The sequence below is a fragment of the Pezoporus occidentalis genome, unplaced genomic scaffold (assembly GCF_034315485.1).
Source record: "Pezoporus occidentalis ecotype Australia unplaced genomic scaffold, CSIRO_AGI_Poc_V1 ctg81, whole genome shotgun sequence".
Taxonomy (NCBI): Eukaryota; Metazoa; Chordata; class Aves; order Psittaciformes; family Psittacidae; genus Pezoporus; species Pezoporus occidentalis.
The window spans coordinates 2,006,214-2,012,494 of record NW_026916170.1 but is presented as its reverse complement, the minus strand read 5'-3'; positions in this window follow the sequence as shown (position 1 = coordinate 2,012,494).

Genomic DNA, 6,281 nt, shown 5'->3' with positions numbered 1-6,281 from the left:
CACGTTTTTTATTTTTCATGTTGACTGTAATCTAATAGTAAAGCCCAGATAGATGACTATTATCTGCCTTCCAAGCTTACTCAGCAAATTTTGTCTGTTGCCTGAAACTAATGATTTCTGAGTTCAAAACACTGAAAAAATACATTTTGTGTAAGAATACTTTGGTTTTGTATTTAATAGAACTTACTAAATAAGTTGTAACAAAATGCAACTGACATTGTTCCTTTTACTTGTTATCTTAAGTTGTTGGACAACTTATAATCAGTGAAGTGGATTAATTAAGCCTCATAATTTTTATTGTAAATTTCTGACTCAATAATCAAGTGGAACTTGTCATACGAATAAACGTGAGTGTAGGAACATATAATTTGCTTATCGATTTCTTCACAATGCAAATTTCTGTTGCCACTTTCATAAAGCACTGAGAGCTATATGCTAAAACATATTTCCTTTAGATCCAGGATTTGACACTGAATTCTGATCTTACATAGTTCTGATCTTAATTTCTTTTAGCTGCATAAAAATGATTCAGTCTGTATCTTCATTTCTCTTTAATATGCAAAGCAACTTTGCATTTAGCAGAAATATTAACAAACTTTGTTGTTAAACAACCATAATGTAATAACTATTAATTTAACTTTTTTTTTCTGAAGCCTTACTTGTATGGATGTCTTGACATAAGCTGTAAGCAAGCTTCTGCTGAATGCTGTAATAAAACATCTGTCTTCAAGATAACTTTCTATTTGCAGTTTCCAATGTCTGTATTTTATTTAAGGAAGAAAGCATAGGCCTGCTTGCAGGCAACTTAATAACTAAATTTCCCACAAAACCTATGTAGAAATAGTCTTAGAAAGGCTTTGGAGATCATGGAAACATTACTAGCATGGCACCTGTGTTGGAGTGTCTAAAAGCTCACTTGATGGAGTTACAATAAAATGCAGTACATCTGACACATCAACGTCTATCTTGATCTCTCAGATAAATGATTTAGTTGGTGATACTCCCCATATCATCCAAAGCATGAGAGAAGTGGCTCCCACGTGGCAGCAGTAAAGAGTAACTGTCTGGTAAAAACTAAAACAGCCCAAAAGGTTTATTCTGAGAGCCATTACCTGTGACTAGCCCAGGCAGGTGATAAGAATCTATAAAAGGCCAGGCGTCCAATGGACTAGTCAGGGGAATCAATTTTATCATGTGCTCCAAGCCTGTGTATTGACTGGAGTAAGCAAGTCTTACTGAAGAGAATCAGCTTACAGAAACAAAAGGAAATATAGATCCCCAGTCATGTGCTGAGGGAAGTAAAGAAAGCATGGTAAGAGCACAGGGCCTATTAATTCTAAGGCAAGTCAAGGAGTCACTGTAATGGGAAAAATAAGAGGCTCTCTCTGGTCTTGGGAATTAAAGATAGTCTGGAAGGAGGTGGTGAGAATATTAGATGAAACTGTCAGAAAACAGCTCTGGAACAGAACTGTAAAACCTTGGCCATACAGTTTATCTAAATAAGGGGACTATCTGTGGCAGGATGTTCTCTCATGGCTTGTAAGACTGGAGCCCTCACCGGCAGCTATTATGTGTCTTGCTGTAACCCAGGCAGTGCAAAGGTCAGAGAGAATCTTTGTAAAGCTAAATTAATCTTGACCATTTAAAGACTATTTTGGCTAAAGTGATGCTGTTAAACAACAGATGCTATCAAAATAAAGAAATATTTAAGTTTTGGGTTTTTTCTGGAGGTTTTTTTTTTCTGTTTTGTGGATTTTTTTCCCTATGTGTACTACTTTGAATTTTTGTTTGTTTATGTTACAGCTACCAGATCTGTAACCTAACCGATGTGCTGTAATAATGAAAAGACCCTTGCAAATGGCTGTGTAGTAGTATACCTGTATTTGAGCCATTTTACTGCAGATTGTATTCTTCCTGAAACTGATCTAATGTCTCACACTTGTAAGAAACTACCTGAACCTTCACTTTCATTCTTTTTCCAAGTGTTTCATTAACCAACACAGAATGAATATACATATGGATTGCAGAAGTCCTTTAGGCTATTGGACCTATTATTTTCATAATCTTCTTTTTAAAGGTCAAAACATCCTGCAGTGAAACAAAGGTGAATGCATGGGGGAAATAAAAGATTCTTAATATTCCTCAAAGTGTTGTACTTTTTTTTGTCTGGGGAGAAGTAATTTTGGAAACTAGTGTCATAAGCAGATTTTACACTGAACCTCTAATGCCATTTAGGCAAGGTGCTACGCATCTGCCTTGTTTACTAGTCTCTCCCTGGTAACAGCTGGCTGTAGAAGGACCCTTGTCCTTTCTAGTAACACTGAGGAAATCTCCCTCTGCCTAGAGCCTGCCATGATGGCAGCATCCTCTGTCAGGATGTGACCTGTGGAGGGGCAGAGCTTCACAGCCCAACTTGGATAGCTGCCCACGACAGGCTTTTGCTCAATGGCCTGATGTCTCCCCAGCTGACTTTTATGAGAAGAGGAAAAGACTCAGCAGGAGAAAACAGACAAATGAGAGAATGAGAGGTCAAATATTTACAGCAGAGCTGTAAGACAAGAGGTCTGAAATCCCAGGGCAAATGGTTAACAGGGTGGCAGGGAAAACAAAGTAAGGGGTGAAGTATAAACACACAATAATTCACTGTAGATTGCCATGCAACACAGTATCAAATAGCATAATTTACAATGCTAATAATTCATGGGTAGTACAAGTTACAGTTTCTTTCACTTTAGAGTTTTGCATCCAGTTACAGAAATAGGCTTTTAAACTTTCAGGACGCCAGATTCCAGGTCACCATACAGGCTCTTGCCAAGTATTTTGTATAGGAAATTTTGTAAAAGAAAGTGGATCAGAGATTTATAAATGTTTTCTTCCAAAAGGAAAAAGCATTAATTAAGATTTGTAATACCTATAAACATTTCTAGGCAATTCTAGGTGAAATTAATCTTCTGGTTTAGTTCACATAAATTAACAGGTAGATAAACAACACAGGAGAACAAGATGTTTTTGTTGCCATACAAAATCTAATTTTTTAAGGGTTTAAAAAAGAATAAAGCTGCAAATTATCTCTCTCAGAAAAGAAAAACCCTTATGGCTTCATACTTGAAAGGAACAAGTCCTCTGTTACTTTTCAATCGAAAGAAACAAAGCAACTTCGTATCCCACAAACCAAAGACTGGACTCCAGGGGAGAGAAGTGGGGGGAGGAATCATATTTCTATGATTCTAAAAGAATTATAATTCTATGATTATATGATTATATGAAAATAAGGATTAGAATGTTTATGTCCCTGAAGATGTAAAAATATATCTATAAAAGAAAATAAATCTAATCTTTATGGTGATGATTTCATCCTCTGATATTTAATAGAATAGAATCATAGAATAGTTAGGGTTGGATAGGACCTTAAGATCATCTAGTTCCAACCCCCCTGCCATGGGCAGGGACACCTCACACTAAACCATGTCACCCAAGGCTCCTTCAAACCTGGCCTTGAACACTGCCAGGGATGGAGCATTCACGATTTCCCTGGGCAACCCATCCCAGTGCCTCACCACCCTTAGAGTAAAGAACTTCCTCCTTATACCAATCTAAACTTCCCCTGTTTAAGTTTTTACCCATTACCCCTTGTCCTATCACTACTTACACCTAGCAATAAAGCTTCGTGATCACCATTATCCAAAGGGAGATGTAGGAAAAGGTACCTCCAGACTTAGAAAGCTTGTTACTAAGTAGGACTCAGCTGGATGACGATCCTTTACAAATCCAGCCCCATGGGCACCAACTGCTGAACAACTTTGGCTTACCTGCAGAAATTACTTGAATTCAGGTCCATGGCTTTACTGAAGAAACTGTTCTACCTCAGACAGAAGTGGGAAAACAAAAATAAGCTATCACGGGAAAACAAAAAATATTTATTTAAAAGGGGTCTGAGTCCTTCTTTAAAGCACTTGGGTGCTTCAGCAGGAATACGGAGAGTTTGAATGAAAATGGCGCTCAGGACTGGTGGGACCTTCTGTCAGGCTAAGTGTGAATCTTCCTTAGACAGATGCTACCCAGGAAATTCTCTCTTCTCCTTTTCACATCAGAAGTGTCAAGGCGATTTGTGTTACCCCTATGGAAGTGAAGATAAACTTTCGTTAACGCCACAGGATGAATTGTGTCAAACACATTCCGACTCATCTGTATTCTGTCCTCCTTCTTGGAGCTGAAAGAAAAAACAAAGTGCAATCCTTAGCAATTTTGCTTCATTAATAACACTTGGAGAAATTTAAACTGACCTCTTAGATAAATAATGATTTTCATAAAAGACAGCAAGATGCCTTCTTTTTAAAGCCTTGTCAGGGCTTGAACAGTTTTTGGATGACTCTGATATTCTATGTATTAAAAAAAAAAAAAAAAGAAAGAAATCTGATAGCTGATTTCTTTGAGAAGTGACATTTTCTCTGAAATTCCTATTTTGGGAAAAAAAAATATTTTGCATGCAACAATGCAATTGATTTAATTAAGCTAAAATCCACTCAGCTGTCTTTTGGGAAAAAAATATGTTATCTAGTGCTGTTTTTTCCAACATTTTTCAAATACATAGTTTCCTAAAATGGAATGGAATATTATGAAAGAACCAAGACATGGCAAAATGGGATCAGAATACAGGTTATTTAAAAATGATCATGTGTAGGATTTGGAAGCTTTCATAGTGCTTCACTAAAAATACCTGCTATGTACGAACAGTCCATTGTTTCAGGTAAAACATTAGACTCTCACAGAGGAAAAATTTAAAGTTTGTTGTTTAAAGAGATAAGTGTGGAAACACATGCAACTTCTCCTGCCAAAACCAACTCAGCAGTTTGCCGCTTTCCAATCCCATCATCAATCTCTGCTTTTTACTGACTGAAATTATTTTGTAGAATTTATTATTTAGCGAGTTAGCTTTAAAGTCAGTATTATGTTCTGTCTTTGCAGTACTGTTGCTATGTCTGTACTAGTAAATAAACTACAGCAAGAGCTCAGACTTGAGTCTTCTGACTTGATGATCTATTGACAGAAGAGTCTGGGTAGGGTCTCAGATGAAACAAATATTACTTTCTCAGATGACTTCTGCGCAAGGTTCAGGAATGAACACATACAGGGAGCAATTCCCCATAATTATTTTGCCCGCCACCACTTTCTTTTGGAGGCTAACAGAGTTTAATTGTATAGATACAGACCATTTCACACCAGCTGGCCTTCTTGGAGAGACTAGGTTTCAGACTGTTTATAGTTTATTGGTTAGACTAGCAAACATATTAGACTACATCAGTGAAAATATTAATACTGCCATGTGAGTTAAAATGTTCCTGACTGAAGATAAAAAAGGACACACGAGAATGCCTTTTTTCAAAACCCACTTTCTTTTCAGTGTTTTGGTGGTAGACTGAATCTTGTCAGAACTCTACAAAAAGTCTTGCTGAAATAAAGACATCTGTTGTTTGCCTTAAGAAGAAAAAATCTTTTTAAAAAGCAAGGTAATCTGAAAAGCCATTAAAAAAGATGTATCAGTGGTTCAAACAAGAAACATTTTAACAAACCGGATTTTTAAATACAGCAGGAGTATTAACTAAAGTCTTCCAAAAGTGGAAGTTTTCCTTTGACATCTGTTGTTTACAGGGTTAGATCCTAACAAGAAGCTCAAGAGAAAATCCACAATAGATGTGGGGATGGATGCCTTGAAAGTATCTTAATCCTTATCCCTGTATCCCACCAAAAGTGCCCCACAGTGTCACCAGGATCAGGGCAACTTGTGCAGGTCTCTGCAGAAACTCACAAGCTTTAGCTGTGCTCCACGCTGTGGTCCAGACAGATGTACAACTCTTAATCACAGAGTCATAGAATAGTTTGGCTTGGAATGGACCATAAAAGTTATCAACTCCCCCCACAATGAGCAGGAACGTCAACTAATTACCTTGCTCAGAGCCCTATCCAGCCTGACCCTGAATTTTTCCAGGGATGGAGCATCTTAATTCCCTGTTTTAGGAGATGGATTGAAGAGAGCAGTACAGGCACACAAATTTATTCCTCTTATTCATAGATAAGGATCTTCTATAACTGGATAAAGACCCAGTTTATGCTGCTCAGCACTCTCTTTTTCTTTAAATAGAAATAACGAGTAAGTAACAAAGCAGAAAAGTCCTGCCCAATTCTATAACCATTAAGTATCAACAACATTAGCTTTTGTCTTCTCACTTGTGACTTCTGATACTTACCCTTGTATATCTGTACCAAGGAAACAACTAATTTTC